The sequence below is a fragment of the Acanthochromis polyacanthus genome, chromosome 1, assembly GCF_021347895.1.
Source record: "Acanthochromis polyacanthus isolate Apoly-LR-REF ecotype Palm Island chromosome 1, KAUST_Apoly_ChrSc, whole genome shotgun sequence".
NCBI lineage: Eukaryota > Metazoa > Chordata > Actinopteri > Pomacentridae > Acanthochromis > Acanthochromis polyacanthus.
The window spans coordinates 7,494,558-7,511,977 of NC_067113.1; the positions used below are offsets into that span (position 1 = coordinate 7,494,558).

The 17,420-nt window shown below is 38.7% G+C and overlaps 1 protein-coding gene across 6 annotated transcripts in view; it reads left to right on the plus strand.

The window, feature by feature from the left end:
* The window catches only part of LOC110952644 (leucine-rich repeat and fibronectin type-III domain-containing protein 2), a 249,831-nt gene that overhangs the window by 131,004 nt on the left and 101,407 nt on the right, over nt 1-17,420 (plus strand). The gene's annotated exons all lie outside the window — the stretch shown is intronic.

Genomic DNA, 17,420 nt, shown 5'->3' on the forward strand with positions numbered 1-17,420 from the left:
GGAATTGATGCAACTCAGAAACACCTCCACAATTTAATCAGTTGTTCCTTGTATTGTTTCTGATAGATAAGTCAACAGTGGTAGATTTGGAGAAGGATCACAATCATGTAATCATCAGCAGGCAGCTGACATCGCGTTCAGTTATTGTCATAGTTACAGTAACGCTGTGACTCGGAAATCTTTACGAAATCCGTGGATCCTGACTATAAGCCGCATCACTGCCAAAATCTAATCAATTGGTCCTTGTGTCTTTTCTAATCTTCCCTGAAAATTTCATCCAATTCCACTTGTCCGTAATTTTGCTAACAGACAGACAGATGAAAAGACAAACCAATGCTGATCTTCACATAACTCCACCGCGTTCTTTGGCGGCGTAATAATGTCCGCTCAGATCTATCTTGTAACAGTAGAAGTAGGCCAAATTGTAGATTCATGGTTTTCATTGAACACTGCAGACTCAAAACAGTAGACTTTCACAGGCTTCTATACATCCCACCTTAAGGGTTATGCATATGTATAAGCACGCTCCACACATGCTCACTAGAAACACGTTGGCAACTTTGTGACAGCGAGAAGAGCCGTCGGGCTGGACATCATGAAAAAATGTAAGTGTGCAGCCATTTAACAAGAATAGAACTGAGATGGAAAACAATACAAGCATAATGTAGGAAACAAGTATCCCATTTACTTCTCATGCTCAAACGCATGCAGCACTTGGTCCATCGTGCATACAGACATAGACCCTTGTGAATGCAGAAGCCATGAATTGGCCTTGAAAAGCCACTGAATAAAACTAAATATCATGGAAAGCTATTAAGGTTAGCTCTACCTCTACCAGCTACAACATTAAAGTGCTGTTTCAATAAAGAAACGTAACTATGAACTATGTCCTTAATATCATTCGCAGAGGCCTTTCCTCTTATTGTACTGATAATACTATGATACTTTTAAATATGTAGGATTTTACGTGCAGGACTTCAACTTGTGAAGTGTTTCTTACATTATTACACAGGTTTTTAAAGGAACAGTCTGTGGGATTTTGGTGGACCTATTAGCAGAAACAGAATGTTGTATTAATAATTATTTTTGTTAGATATGTAATGCCTGCAACTCGAAATCATGGTGTTTCCATGAGCTCAAATAGACAAACCAAACAGTGGCTCCAGAGAAAGCCTTTTACAAATTCACGCTTAACTGCAGTCTCTATAGGTTCTCCTACAGCTGTAGAAAGGGAAGACGTTTCATTTGGTTGCAATTTGCAGCCCCACTCCTTGAAGCCACCTCTTTTAAGTTGAGAAATTGTAATGCTTCTTTTCCTTGTTTTTCCCTCTGGTGCATTCCTGTTGCTTCTGTGGCATTTGTGTGTCGGGTTTTGGCTCAAATATAAAACAACACAGATTGTATGGCCATTTCCCACATTTCAACATTAGTTTTTTCAAGGAAAATACATCAACACTTGTCCTGTTGGGAACGTTTCCTTGAGATACCATTAATCCTGAGAAGAGAGTCCTCATCACTGAAGCCTTTTCACTCAAGGAAGTGAAACATGAAATATGCTAAAGCCCTCATTTGTCTATCTTGTCTATCAATCACAGAAGCACACTTTCTCCTGTCAGCCTCTTGAAGCGCTCTGAATCATTTTCTCCGAGAGTAAACATTTTTCACACTGTTTTTTTTTTAAACTCATCATCTGTGACAGCCACGAATTCCTTGCTGTTTGACAGATTGTCTCCACGCTTCATTTTTGCACTAAAGATGTCGGGAGACCCAATGAATTTGTTTTCACTCATTATGAATGCATTTTTATTATTTTTTTTTTTTTTTTACAAATTTGAGGGATACAGTTGTGCAATTTCAGTATTTTGAAATATATGTGAATATATATATATATATATATATATATATATATATATATATATATATATATATATATTGGTTTATTGTGCTTTTAGGCAATTTCTTATTTTCACCAGACGTCAGAAGTCTGGTGTAAATGTAAACAAAGCTATTATGTGCATCACGTTATCATCAATTCTTTGGAAAAGTCATGAATAGCAATGACTTTCATGCATGTATGAATCATTTTACAAGAAGATAACAGAATATTGTAACAAACAGATATCATTGTTGATGTTGAGGTTTCAATCTTTGTTGTTCAGTTCGAGATTTACTTAATGTCAGTGAACATGCCATGTTTAGTTAGCTCACCTCTGACTGGCTGAGAGTCAGCAGTAGTGTGTGTTACTCTGTGCAATGTCGGTGTGTGTCAAGTGAAAGAGAGCAGGGAAGGGCGGGTAATTCTGGAACTTAGTTGTCAGATTTTTGTAGTTATTTTGGTGTTGGCTACAGCCCTGTGTGAAGGTTCAATAAATGACCAGAGAACAAGATAAAGTCTCATTTATTCATCATAGAGGGTGGCAACAGTATGTTGCAGTTTTTTCAACTTGACCAATGTTCGGCCTGTTCCGAGCGTATTTTATATCTAATTTCACTTTCATGGACATGCCATCAGAAGAGTCTGACTTGTGCTTGGGAGCCGTAATGAAGGGCAAAATGTTAGCGAATGTAACACAATCCAAGGAGACGTACAACCGGAGAATGTAAACAGCCGCCTTATAGCACCACATGATGACGTATTGGTCTGCTCTGCTTGTCATCTAGTTTCATGTAACCAGTTCTGACGTAACCGAGGACCCCCTGTACATGTCATTTAAACTTGGGATATAAGGATTATTTTGATGTAAAGCAAATAAAAATATTCCAAAAAATTGCACTACACCATGTAAAAATGTAAGGATTTGTCTTGGAAAATTTGCACAACAGTTGGTCTTAAAGGGTTAAAGCTGCAAACAACCCAGAGTACTTCATCTGTAGAAGACCGTGTTACATTGGTACTCTCTCCACTGAAAAAGAACATGTAATGTTGCAAATATGCATTTGTTGAGTTGAAAGCAAACCTAATTTCCTAAGAAAATATATTAAAATACAAAAAATCTGTCGTCTTATATTCACGTCAATATTGAATTTATGGCCTTTCAGAGTTGAGAGGTGGTTGAAACTGTGACTCTATGCTTCAGACATTTATAAAGAAAAGCTGTGTACTCACAGTTCAGGGCCTGGCGCTCAGCACACTGTCAGACCTCCAGCGCATACTCAAAAGGAATAAGTAAACAGCAAGTGGCTTACTTAAAATAAGTAAGCCTTGGTTCCAAAATAAGGCCGAGGTAAGACAGACATCTAAATGCTGACCTGCTGCTGCAACCAAATTACTGTTGTGATGTAGACATATTGTCCAATTCAGTATCTCCTGATTTCTCTGATTAACCTAAATCCTTCAAGGACAGATTTACCTAATGGCTTTCACGCATGTCTTTCAGGTGCAGATGTGGCACGTTCTTCCCTGAATACATGCATATGTTTTGTTTATTAGATAGATGGACCAGGCAGGAGTTTGTGTCACTTGTGTGTTTGCAAGGTGCATGTCTCACCTCATTGTATATGCATTCAAGGGTGGATCATGCAAATAACAGGAGACAGGTTAGTTATTTATTCTGCTGCACCATTTGGGTTTTGCAGTGGAAATTCACCACATTTGAAAAGCAGGTAGAAATAAAGTACACTTGGGATTTGCCAGAGCCAGAGGGCTGCGGTGAAGAAAGTAGACGTGCAATAAATATATACTCATATATAATTCAGAAACAAATTATTAGAATAAAATCGTGGATTGGGATTTTCAGGGTTAGTTGCTATTAAGCTTTACATTTAACTGTAAATTCCAGATGGAGTCAAGCCTAACTTTGTCAGGCATACCTTCTCATTCATGTAATTATTTAAGTAGCCAATCATGTGGCAGCAATGGTAAACACAATGTCCTGCAGATACAGGTCAGGAGCTTCAGTTAGAATGTGGTAAAATGGAGGAAAATGTGATCTCAGTGACTTTGACCGGGGCAGGATTGTTGTTGGCAGCTGGGCTGGTTTAATTATGAGGTTTGGTTTGAGCTGATCTCTTGGATTTCCACCACAACAGTGTGTAGTGTTTACTCCTAGTGCTGCCAAAAACAGAGTAATGGACTTCCAGTTCTGCAGACCAAACACCTTGCTGATGAGAAAGGTCAGATGAGAGAGACCAGCCTGGTTACAGCTCACAAAAAGGTTACACTAACTCAGATAGCCACTCTTTACAACTTTGCTGAGTACAGACACAATTCAGAATGAAGAATATGTACAACCTGGAGATGAAGTCACTTTTGAATGACTACCTACACTTTAATATTGTGCCACACAGCAAAGCAATAGTCATCTCATGCTGGTTTCATGCACCCGATTCAGATGTTATCCATCCATTAAATGACCATTGTCTGTTGTTATCATGCTCACAGATATCACCAGTAGACCCCGTCCTTTACATTCTGTAGTAGGCCAGACAGTGGCTTTTCATCCACTATGATCATTGGTAAACCCAGAGTATGAAGGCAGGCTTTTGCAGTTGTGCAAGTGCAGGTCAAATGTCTGGTGAAGTCGTCTCCCTGCAATCCTATGAAACAGAATTTTGTAACAAGATAGCAAAGGAGTGCTTTTTAACCCACACATAGCCTTTAACCGAACCCAATCAAGTACTTTTGGTAACAAAACTTATGTAAACGGCAACTAATAGCATAGAATGTGGTCATTTAATATAGATGTACCCACAAACAAAATGACCTTGCACTGAGCACAGGCGTGTGTTATGTATGTGTACATTATATACCAAATCACATAACCTAAATATGTAGTGGGCGGCACAAATTGATGGGACTCAGAAACACTCCCATAATTTAATTAATTGTTTCTTGTATGATTTCCGACGGATAAGTCCTAATAAGTCCGCAGCAGTGGATTTGTAACCAAAGTTCCAGCTGTGGAGAGCCTTCTAATGTTGGAGTGTTTTTTGTGGAGACGTCTCCCAGGTAGGAATCAGACGGTCCACTGACCCATTTTGACAACCCACTGCAGGTCTGTCCCTTCTGCTGTGGTGCAACTGAAGCACCAGACATCACAGCAGTGTGTTGGAATGCTCTCTGTCGTGCAGTGGTTGAAATTTCTTCACTGTTTTTAGGGCTTTTATTGTGCCTCAGGATCCACAGCAAAAAGACGTGCTCTCATGTTGAGTCATTTTAGCAATATGGCAAAAATTATGAGACAACACTGAAGCTTGATCATGAATGAGGGAAGCAACTGGCAGATATGGCAGAAATAAACACAAGTTTATACACAATATAAAAATAATTGGATGTCCTCAGATGTGGAAAGGTCATGTGGAGATTTATGTTATCATAGAAAGTCACAATGCCCCAGGTTTCTGTGAAGTTGAGCACAACTAAAATAAGCTTAAATGAACTCTTTCAGTTAGCAGCTTTGACATTTACCTAAAAACATCACTAATCTTAAAAGGTCAGGTGTCCTACGTTAGATAACCTTACAGTTACATATTTTATAACATGAATGCCTTGGTGAGTACTAAAGCTTATAGTCAGCTGAAGCTGTAAGGCTGAATAGGGTTTTCATGCTTAGCAATGAGAGAAAAACTCACTCAACTCTTTTATCCCTTCAAGACTTAATATGTCATATTTTCTTTTCACACAAATGTGACATTCAGCTAATCTTTCTTAAACCATTCAGTCACATACTGTATCTTCAGTACATATTCGTCTTGCCTGCACCGCAGTGATTGGACGATATGAATCTCTTCAACAGGACAAACACTCAGCAAAACCCAGAGCGTTCTGATTTACAAAGTTGGATTAGGGTCTTAAGCTATCTCCCCAAACTCTTCTCCTCCTTTCTCGTTCTATCATTCTCTCTTTCTCCGAGGAAATTGGCATCATTTACTGCTGTCACTGCAGAGCTCATTGTCCCCCATTATCCCAGGGACAAAGCTGCCATGACATTGAGTTAATCCGTGCTTGTTTCAGTTTTGCTTTTGGGGGAAAAAACAGATAAGGAGTTCTGGTAAGGAGGCGCCATGGCCCCGGGGCGAAATGGACAGCAGCGATTGAATCGGCTCAGAAAAAGATAAAAAGCAATCTGCCAGGCAAATTGGGTTGATTTCCTCAAGAATGGCAGAGGCATGATGGGTGTGATGGAACACTCCTCTAAAGACTAAAATGGCTTCCAGGAATGTCACACATATTATAAGGAGACAGGTGGACTAAAATGAGCATTTTATGAAATCTAAAGGATGGCAGGCGAAGTGGGCAGAGACTGTTCCCTCATGAACTTTTCCTTAATCAGAATCATCATAAAAGGTCAAATTAAAACAAAAAGAACTGTCAGTCTGCAAACCCACATAACTAAACCTATACGTGCTGGCCTGCTTTTCCACTCTGAAATGCAAATTATGATCTGTACAGCCCACTGCATTAGAAAATTCGCTTTTCGTAAGTCTACTTATAGCAAACAAAAATGATATGTTGCATTTAGAGCTTAGACTTGTTTACTTATTTGTATCCATAGAACATACCTGAGACCGGATTTAGTAGTAGTGAGAGGGAGACGGAAAGTTGATCCAAATTTGCCTGACTAGTAAAGCCACAAATGCAGTATCTCGTCACATTTGAAAAAGATGGCGTTGCCTTATTTTGGGTTTTAGTGTTAAAATGTTTTGGTGGCTTGTTATATTTGTCTGTAAAACACATCACATGTAGTAATATTCAGTTTGTGAACATAGTAGAATTTCCTCCAGTGACTTCCTTTGAGTGCTTCAGAGACTCTTCACAGACATTTTAGACATTGCCAGACAGCAAGGGTCCAATGAAAGACATGCCTATGATTCATTATGGGAAACATAGTGTCCAGGTTTGTTGCAACATATGCCTGACATACACTAACATTCAAAAGTTTGTGGTCACTTTGAAATACCTTTGTTTTTTAAAGAAAATAAGTTTTTTTAATGAAGATAACATGAAATCAATCAGACATCCAATCGAGACATTGTTAACGTGCTAAATGACTATTCTAGCTGGAAACAGCTGATTTTTAATGGAATATCTCCATAGGGGTACAGAGGAACATTTCCAGCAACCATCACTCCTGTGTTCTAATGCTACATTGCATTAGGTAATGGTGTTGAAAGGCTAACTGGTGATAAGAAAACTCTTGTGCAATTATTTTAGCACATAAATAAAAGTGTGAGTTTTCATGGAAAACATGAAATTGTCTGGGTGACCCCAAACGTTTGAACAGTGGTGCATATCACTGAAACATAATGAAGTCGTCCTGCAGAAGGCTAAATCAAGGTCAAGTCGAATGTGTGGTTTATTTAGTTTAATTTCACAAAATGAACAAATTCACATATTCAGCCCAGTATTAAAAATAAATAATAAATAAAAATCCACATTCTGACACATTCATTCATATGTTGTTTGATAAAACCTGATCACTAAGCCTGCTAATATGCTGTACAGTGGTACAGTGGTAAATTGAGGGAAACATTTAAGTGTTACGTTTCCTGGGTAATGTTTTATTTTATTTTTACTGGTCTGTTAAAGGATGCAAAAGTCAGACAAAAAATCCACACACTACAGCGATAGCTCCCAGCAAATTTAATTTAACAGAGCAACGTTTCGATCAAACAGATCTCTGTCAGCCATTGTCAACTTGTCAACTTTAGTTTGAAAAGGAATTTGCCTGTCTCTCTCAGGAGTTAATATCTGTTGATGTATTCTCCTCTTTTATTATGCCTCAGTGCTGGTGACAGCCGTGGTCGCAGGCATTATGTTTTGCTGTCTGTGTGTCCCATTCTTGTGAACACGATATCTCAGCAACGCCTGGAGGATATTTCATGACATCTGACACCGACGTCCTCTTGAACTCGAGGATGAAATGATTAGATGTCTCTGTTACTCCAAGCACATTTTTAGGCATAACTCAAGAATTCATATGCTAATTATGACAAAGTTTCTCCAAAATGTCTCATAAGGAAAATAGTTAAGATGATGTTTTACAAATCTATTTTTAAATAGTCCAACCCTGTGCAAAATCATTTAAATGTCATTTCATTCAAAATTGTGTCACCTCTTAATAATTGCACTATTTCTAAGTTGAGAAGTAGAATATTTCCTCTTATAGACAACTACAAAAAGGTATTTTAGAAATACCTTAGATGTACACCTGTGATTTACAATACAAACATGACTATAAAATGGGCTTTGCACACCAGAACTTTTTTCAGTTTTGGACCAGTGGTCAATCTTCCTGTCTGCATTATGTTCTACGGGGAAAAATTTCGAGGGACTGAAAGATCTAATTGTGAAACTATACAAAGATAGAAACGGATACAGAAAGACCAGTGAACAACAGTAGCAACAGTAATCAGGAGGTGTAGGCTATAACATATATATATATATATATATATATTAGTGTTCAAAAGTTTGGAGTCACTTAGAAATTACATTATTTTTGAAAGAAAAACTTTTTTTCAATAAAAATAGCATTAAATGAATCATAAATCCAGTCTAGATATTATCAATGTGCTAAATGAGTATTGTTGCTGATTTTTAATGGAATATCTCCATAGGGGTACAGAGGAACATTTCCAACAACCATATCTCCTGTGGTCTAATGCTACATTGTGTTAGCTCATGGTGTTGAAAGGCAAACTGATGATTAGAAAACCCTTGTGCAGTAATGTTAGCCCATGAATACCACTAATTAGAATCGCAGGGTCTCTCTACACTGATGATAGCCGCTTGAACTATTTACTTTTGGAAAAACAGGCAAATTATTTTTTTCTTTCATAGGTTATGAATAGAAAATCCGAGTGTCTGTGACAGCTCGGACTTTGTGAAGGAAGGTGCAAAACTTCAAGTTTAAACTTTACCAAAGGTGTGAAAATAAGTCATACATATTGGGAAGACTTTAGTCAGATGATATTGAAATACATTTTCAGATGAGGTCCAAGTTTGGCAAGATCATAGCCAGGATTACCACAGTTAATGCATAGTCCTGACAGTGAAGCATGGAAGTGGGAGTGTGATGAGATGATGCTGCAAAAGTGAAAAACATGCTGGAGAAAAGATTGGCAGAAGAGGAATATTCCAAAATGATAGCAATCCAAAATCAGTTTCTAAAGACAAGAAAGTTGGAACTATGACCTGGCTAAGTGTGTCTCCTGACTTTACAACACCTTTGGGGTATGTGCAGAGAAATGTGGAGCAACACAACCCCTTCAGGAAAGAATAGCTGAAAATAGTCACCGAAGAATGGCAAAACATTGCACACAGAAATCCTCCATGCCATGGAGGTTTGACAAATGTGGACAAGTATTGAAAAAGTGAAAGATGTGAACCCCAGCAATGAAAGGTGTACTGATCTCCCAATGTATTGCCTGTATTTTTTTTATATATTTACTACATTTAAACTGCTAGTTTTTAACCCTCCTGTTCAACCTAAGGAGGTAGGATTTTGAATCTTTGAACATTTAATTAATATTGCACACAGCTGTACCACTTTGTATGGAATACTGTGCAGTCCCTGACAAAAGTCTTGTCGCTTCTCTTAAGTTGTAGGAATAACAAATAACAGCTGGACTTGTAGTTGATCAATTGGAATCAGAAATGGCTCATATGAATGACAAAGCCCTCTAGATTATATTTATTATGCCAAAATAAAGTTTTGTATCATTCATTGAGTTTTATCATTTAATTAGGACAGAAAGGTCAGATTTTGCTTGGACAAAAGTCTTGTCGCATACAAAAATAATGTTGAAATTATACATATACTTTATTCTGAATACACAAATATGCTATAAAAACATCAGAACATTCAGTCATGGTGTCTTGCAAAAAGAATTAATATTGTGTCTGACTTCCAGAGCTTGGAGGACTGCATCCATACGTCTCATCAATGACTCAAATAACTTATTGATAAAGTCATCTTAAATGGCAAAGAAAACAGTCTTGCAGGGCTCCCAGAGTGCATCAAGATTCTTCGATTTCATCTTCCAAGCCTTCTCCTTCATTTTACCCCAGACATGCTCAATAATGTTCATGTCTGGTGACTGAGTTGGCCAATCCTGGAGCTCCTGGACCTTCTTTGGTTTCAGGAACTTTGATGTGGAGGCTGAAGTATGAGAAGGAACGCCATTCTGCTGCAGAATTTGCCCTCTCTTATAGTTTGGGATGTAATGGGCAGCAAGAATCTCTTGATACTTCAGGCTGTTGATGTTTCCATCCACTCTGCAGAGCTCTCGTACACCCCATACCGGATGTAACCCCAAAACATGATTTTTCTTTCAAACTTGATTGTTTTCTTTGTGAATCTTGGGTCAGTGTGGCTTCTGCAGGATTTGCATTGATTGGGATGCAGTTCAATGGATCAGAAAAATCAGAAAAATCAACCTTCTGCCACTTTTCATTGTCCATCCTTCCTGCAAGCTGTGGACCTTGACAAATGCAACATGATCTTTTGTTGTCTTCTGTTTAATGCTGGTTTATATGCACGAATTTGACTACGGAGAACACCGCGTGAGAGAATTTGACAAACTGTTCTTGTAGATGCAGGAATTTCTGGCGACCAGTTCATGTCCAACTGCAAGAACGCCGTGTTGAACCAGGTCTATGAAGGTCTGAAACCGTCTGACAAGTTTGAGAAGATGTTGGATTACAGTTTTTCAACTCTGTTGCAGTAGAAAAAGGGCTGGCCCTGGACTGTCGAAGCAACAAATTCTCTTCTCCAACAGGTGTCTGCCTGACCTGGGCTTGTGATAAACGTCACCAGTTTCTTCAGATCTTTTTCGTATTCTCCTTACTTGACATTTGGACACATTAAAGCTGTCTGCCACCTCAGCAGCAGACTTGGTCTTCAGGGTCTTGATGATCAGCACTTTGGTCTGTGGTTGGGTCTTTGGCATGCTGTCGGGGTCAGGTTGGGCTTCATATGAAGGTCTTGTGTCTTTGTTTTCTTTTTATACACACCTGGGAATGTATCAGTTACAGTATGTGTCACAGGTGAACTTCTAATCTGTGATTGGTTGAATCATTTAAATACATGACAAGACTTTTGTCCTTGCAAAAACAGATGTTATGGGCTTTACCAAGACGTGAACATCAGGACACTTTATGACGGGTTCAATTCGCACCCAGTTATTAATGTGAAAGCCCTTGACATTAAAATGAACCATTTTTTGTGAGAACTGATTGATTAGAAATAAAGTTATATGCCATTTAAGGTTACTATATCCTTATGCGATAAGACTATTGTCAGGGACTGTATATCCTGTATACTCTACATACTGGGTGCCCACATTGTAGTGACTGTACTGATCTTCAGTGTTGCCAGGTGGAAGATGTGTGAAAACATTCATCTTCTTTGCAGCGACATCCATGTTTGAAGCATTGCCACAGCTAAAACTTTGTCTTCTATCTGAATCGGCTTTCTTGGCAGAACATGTAAACACATGTGAGGAATATGACTCCCCTTTTGGGATTTCCTCAATGATTTTGCACACGTCTAGGTCTTCACTACTTACAGTGTCATCATATGAGTCTGGACAACTCGAACGACTGCAGGAGGCATGCTGGTTCTCTTTGTTTTTGTTCTTTTTCTTTTTAGTATAATCATTTATGTGATGTTTTTTGTGGTTTAATTCATCTCAATCATTGTTTATGTTTAATGTCATTTTAATGCCTTTGATTGAATAGTTGACTTAACATTTTGTGTAGTTGTTCTTTTTAGCTGTTCCCATCAAAGCATGTTTTCCATTTCTTTCAGACAGCTCAGCTCTAATTGGTCCAATCTGAGAGTAGATTGGCTCTCAATCAAGCAGATCACCCTTACCTGAGTGATGGATGTGGTGTGGCTCTTTGTGATGTCTGTTTGACGATGCATGACAACAATCCTTATTAGACTGTTGAATTAAATTGCAGGGAGTGTAGTTTGTGGATCTGATGTCTGCCTTTTGCCTTGGCTTAATTTTTTTTTTTCCATACAGCACCTGTTTGAGGTTTGTGAGACAGTTTTTCACAGAAGCAACTCACGGGCTCTTTGTGCAAGCAGTTTGTTATGACTCATAGTCATATACATTACGGCAGCTAATTACTTATGGACATAACAATTATAACAGTAGCAAAGATGAAAGTGAGGTGATGATGTAATGGAGCGACAATGTTTGCATAGGCAGAAGGTCAGGGTAGATGGATGAACTGAGAAAGTATTGGACTTTAACATAGGAATACACATATTTTAGTCTCCTATTTCAGCCCAACAGGCATTGTTGTTTCTTTCAACCATGATCGTCACCTTGACTGCAGATTTATTAATTAAACTAAGACCTTTTTTTTCCAAAACCCTGATCTTTCCCTAAACCTATTCAAGTTGTTTTTAAGTCTAACTACATCATACTATATTTCCTAACAATCAAACTGCTGGGAATATAGCATCAGTCATATCCAGAGGATCATTCGGATTGGTGCACCTGTACTTGCCTAATACCTGGTACTGCAAATGTGGTCATTGGAACAGACCCATTGTCATGATTGACTACAGTTGACATGTTTCTGAATGGCTAATGTTTTAGCTATTAGCTCATTCGCAACAGTAGTTCACCAGGTGGCCGTGTACATCATCCCAACTTCACAGAGCTTTTAGCACTCCTTATCTGTGGACCCTCGTATGACCTTTCCTGTCCTACTCTGTGATCTGACAGGGCCATTGTGGAAGATTTATTAGTGGACAGGCATCACCCAGTGGCAGGATCTTGACCAATCTCAAATTTGATTCAGGGACTGGCAGCGCAAACAGATCAATCTTGCAACTGGATGTAGGAGAATTCACCACACGGAGCAAGAGGTGACATTGACAGAAATAGTCAGTTCTTCTGTGAAGAAGTCGCCTCAGTGATAAAGAGATGAACCTCAGAATGAGCACATGTTTTGTTTTAAGTTGTGTTGGGACATGATTTTAAAAATTAATCTCATGAATTTGAGACTTTGTTAGTAATTAATCATGATTAATCACATCTTTGTCAAATAGAAATATTTGACACAAGAAGCAAAGTTTTTCAATCAAAATTAATTATGATTGATGACTGAATCGATGAATAGACACTAGAATAGAATAGACACGTGCACTTAAACAACAAAATGTTTAATTTAGATTTATCTGCATTTTAATCTACCTACTATATTCACAGATTTTTGCAAACCCAGAGTGCAATTACAGCGATTATATTCAACATTTTAAGAGTTTTTTGTAAACTCGAGCACTTTCAATGTCTTAAAAAATGGTCTATTATGGGATGGCTACACCGTTTGCAAGGACCAGGACTTTCGTAGCTAACGTTAGCTCTAGTGTTTGCAGCAACATGTTTTGCATTGAGATGATAAAGTTGGCTTGAAGTGCTGTGGTGATAAGAAAACTCTTTGTTGCGCAATTTGTACACAACCACGCTTTTATCCAGCTGCCATCGGGAAGATTTTCAACAGAAAACTTTCTACCCAACAAGCTCAGTACGGTTTCATCTTCCTGCACCGTTCACCAAACTTTCTTGTGCTGACGTCACTTAGTGTGCGTCTTCTTTGTGGCTGGTAAACAGATTTTAGGTTCATTACTACCACCTACCGAACTGGAGTGTGCATCAGTGTTACTGGTGTTCCAGAAACTGGGGAACTGAGAAAGGTGCGATTAAATGTGTTATTTTTAAAAATGTGTTACTTGTCTTTAAAGTTGAAGTCCCAGCCCTAGTTTTAAGAAAATATCTAGAAGCTAAGATGAAACCGTGTTCGTCACTCGTAGTCATGCAATTGTATTCATTTTTTAGCATGCTGGAAAGAAATAACAGCATAACTTGTGTTCAGAATGAACCTTTATCAGGGAAAAGCAATAGAGACCTGTACATAAAACCCTCAGGAGGAAAATGACAGACATTAATCTTCTACAGTGTCTTTAACCATCTGCTGTAATGGGGACAGTTCGTTGCCAAGTGCCTCTTTTTATATTAGACAAATTAAGCAATTTACTAGAAATATATTCATAATGCACTCTCAGGTCACATAATATTTGCACTTAAAAATTAATCCTGCACATTTGCAGCCAGGAGAAGACATAAAATTTGCTGAATGTGGGAACTGCCTTCCTGCTCCGTCCCATCTCAGCGGGATTTCAAAAAGATGATAGCAAGTTAATATCATCAGGCGATCTATTGATTGCGCTTGTCAGCTTTTACAATCTGGCCTCATCTATTGGTCTCCACACCTTCCGTCTAATTTAAGAGTGGGAGAGGAGGTGAGACCGTCCCCTACCTGACAAACTGCTGCCGCCTCATCCATCCAGCTTCAGCGCCCGTCTTCCAGCTGCACATGAGAGCCCTATCATGGTTCACTAATCCTCCTCATTAAGCTGGGCCCCAAGGCTCTCGTTAATGTACATCTATTCCCTCGTGCCTTGTACCAGACTCATGACTTTCATCTTTGGCAGCATGTGCAGATGTCATGAATTTGCCATGTGCAATATAGTATGTGTGTCAGGATTTTGATGTCTCTGTCAGCTGCAGGACCAGATAAGACGGGGAAGGGCGGCTGTAGCTTTAAGAGTTGCAGGGGTAGTTTTGATACCATGTGTATATTTGGTGTTTGATGCTCCAGGTAAAGCCTCCGGGCAGCATCCATCTCTGCATTTATTGCTGTTATTCTTTATGTTTTTCTTATTGCAGTATTTGTTTGCCAAACTCACCCTGAAGTTGTGAGAGGAAAAAACAAATATACTTTTTATAGCTTGAAAAATTGAGTTTGCTTCACAGAACATAATTCTGTCCGCTCTTCGGCTTGTGTAAAGGTTGTGGCAGAACGGCAAATGCTCAGGGGATCTATATTAACCTCCCTTTGATGTTACCCATGCAGCCTGTGAGCTCTTTGGATTTCCCTATTAAAAGCCTTTCTGATTCATCTTGGAAACAACTGAGACCAATTGGAAAGCCGCATCGTCGGGGACCGACCTGCATCTGAAAATCCCAGCAACGCAGCACGCACTTCCAGTTGAATACCGTCCTTTGACAAACGGTGCTAAAATTCCGGTGACAGGCAGCGGGAGATGGGCTCGGAGGATACAAATCATCTGCTCCGAGACTGAATCACAAAGTTGAACAGCTTTGGCTCTCTATCAAAAAATATGCTCCGCGTGATGGCGTGTTCTATTAATAAATGACTTGTGGTGAGGATTTTTTTTTCTTTTAATCTCAGAATGGGAGGGGAATGGGTGTGAAATACCGTTTCATAGAAGATTTGAATGTGTCTGACAAGGTATTAAACTCAAGAACCAGGGGTGGCCTAGGTGTTAACAGCAAAACATTACTCAACAGTTTTCTTTATGGGCCACATTAGACGCAGCATATCAGTTTTGTTGTGTAGAATCCTTGTAAGTCCAACTTTTGACTTTTCACTTTCATTTAGATAAACTATGCACCGGCTGCACAGTGACTTGGTGGTTAGCACTTTCACTTTGCAGCTAGAAGATCTCCAGTTCACGTCCTGGCCTTCCTGGGATCTTTCTGCATGGAGTTTGCACGTTCTCCCTGTACATGTGTGGGTTTTCTCCGGGTTCTGCAGCTTCCTCCCGCACTCCAAAAACATGTTCAGGTACTTCACTGGCTTAAATACGTGATTGCCATGCTAGAAACAAACTGTCTTTCCTGTTTAGGTAATGTAGAGTTAAAGTGATTCCCAACTTGTTAAATTGTCTTTATTATGTCGCTCAAGTCAGATGTTTTAATGTGAAATTTGCTTCTTACAGCAGTCATGAGTCAAAGTTAAAGGGAGACAATATTGTACGGAGGGTCCTTGGTTGGTTTATGATGTCCTCCACCTACAGTGTTTTGTCATTACTTCAGAACTGGTTACGCTGCGTGGAACTAGTTGGCTAGCGGAGTGGAAAAATTCGTTGTCACGCTTCGCTGGAAGAGGAAGAGGGCTTTATTTACATTCACCGGTTGTATGCCATGACTTTTCAAAAGAACTGATCGATATCATAATGAGCGTCTTGTGAGTTCTGTCTTGCGGTGAAAACCAACTTATATTGTGCCATAGGACATGAACTCCAGCATAAGTAAAGGACCCCCTGTATTTCCATGGTGCTATTTGTCTTTAGTCTACTATACATCGTCAAGCCCTATGGGAAACAGTTAGCCAATAATATTTAAATACTTTTAATGTTCTTGTTTGTGTGTGCCACATAATCTCACAACCACTCTGGACCAATTAGGAATTTGATTTACAGTGTGCTGCTCAGTACAATAAAGAAACATTAAAAAAATAGAGACTTTACAGTAATTCATCAGAGGCACTAACTGTGAAAAGAAAACGGATGAGGCTCCGCACTCCTATCACCATATTAATATGGACTGCCCTGTGGGATTGTGACCAAGCAGTGTAACTATACCACTGCATTCACACAGTTTTCCAACTCTGACATAGAATTCTGACATTGTAACAGGTGTAACTGACAAAAAAATCACAACCCTGACATGTAAAATACAAACCATGCTTTATGGCATTAAACCACTTTATTACAATTAAATCTTCATTGCATTTATTGCATCCTGTAAGTCATGACCCCCTTGCAAACTTACTTTAACTACAATCTGTGTTGCCCAAATGAAAGCAGACAAACATTATTTTGAAAATGAACCGTACAACAATGAAACTAATCAGACATATGTTGGATTTTCTTCTACAGCAACCCTGCAATGAAACTATTCATGTGAACTCCACTGAAGATTAGCGCGTGTTGACCTCTAAGCTAATTTTATACATGGTTCCTTCACTGAAACCTGGTAATCGTTTACCAAAGTGGAGCTACAGACACTGAGGGTTCGTTTAAACAAACACACCTAATCCAACAACTCAGGGCCCTTGTTCATGAAATTTGCTAACATGCAATCGACAACAAGATATGAAGAGCTCATTTGCAAAAACAGGTAACTCCGTTTTCAGAAAACTCATTTTTTTTATTGCTTACTTGTGATAATAATAATAATAACACTAATAATTTATTTTTTCTTTATTTTGTCATGTATTTTTTTGACTGAGTCAAATCAACTCAACTTCAGTTTGACTGATATTATCTCAAATAAACAATAAAAAAAGTTTTCTGAAAATTTATCAAAACGGAGTTATCTGTTTTTGCAAATGAACTCTTCATATATTCTCTTGTGTTAAATCTGCATTTTTGACATATCAAAAGAAACAGTTAGAAAACTTGCACTTTTATCTGGCACTATTTTCCATCTGCATGTATGGAAGGATAGATATTATAACTCAATGCATAGTATGACTTAATGTCATGCACCACTGGCTTTCTATATCCATGCTTTAGTTTAACTTCCTCCAACTTCCTCTGACATGTTTCCCAATCAGATTTATAGAGGTTGCAGTGTAACAATTACATTTT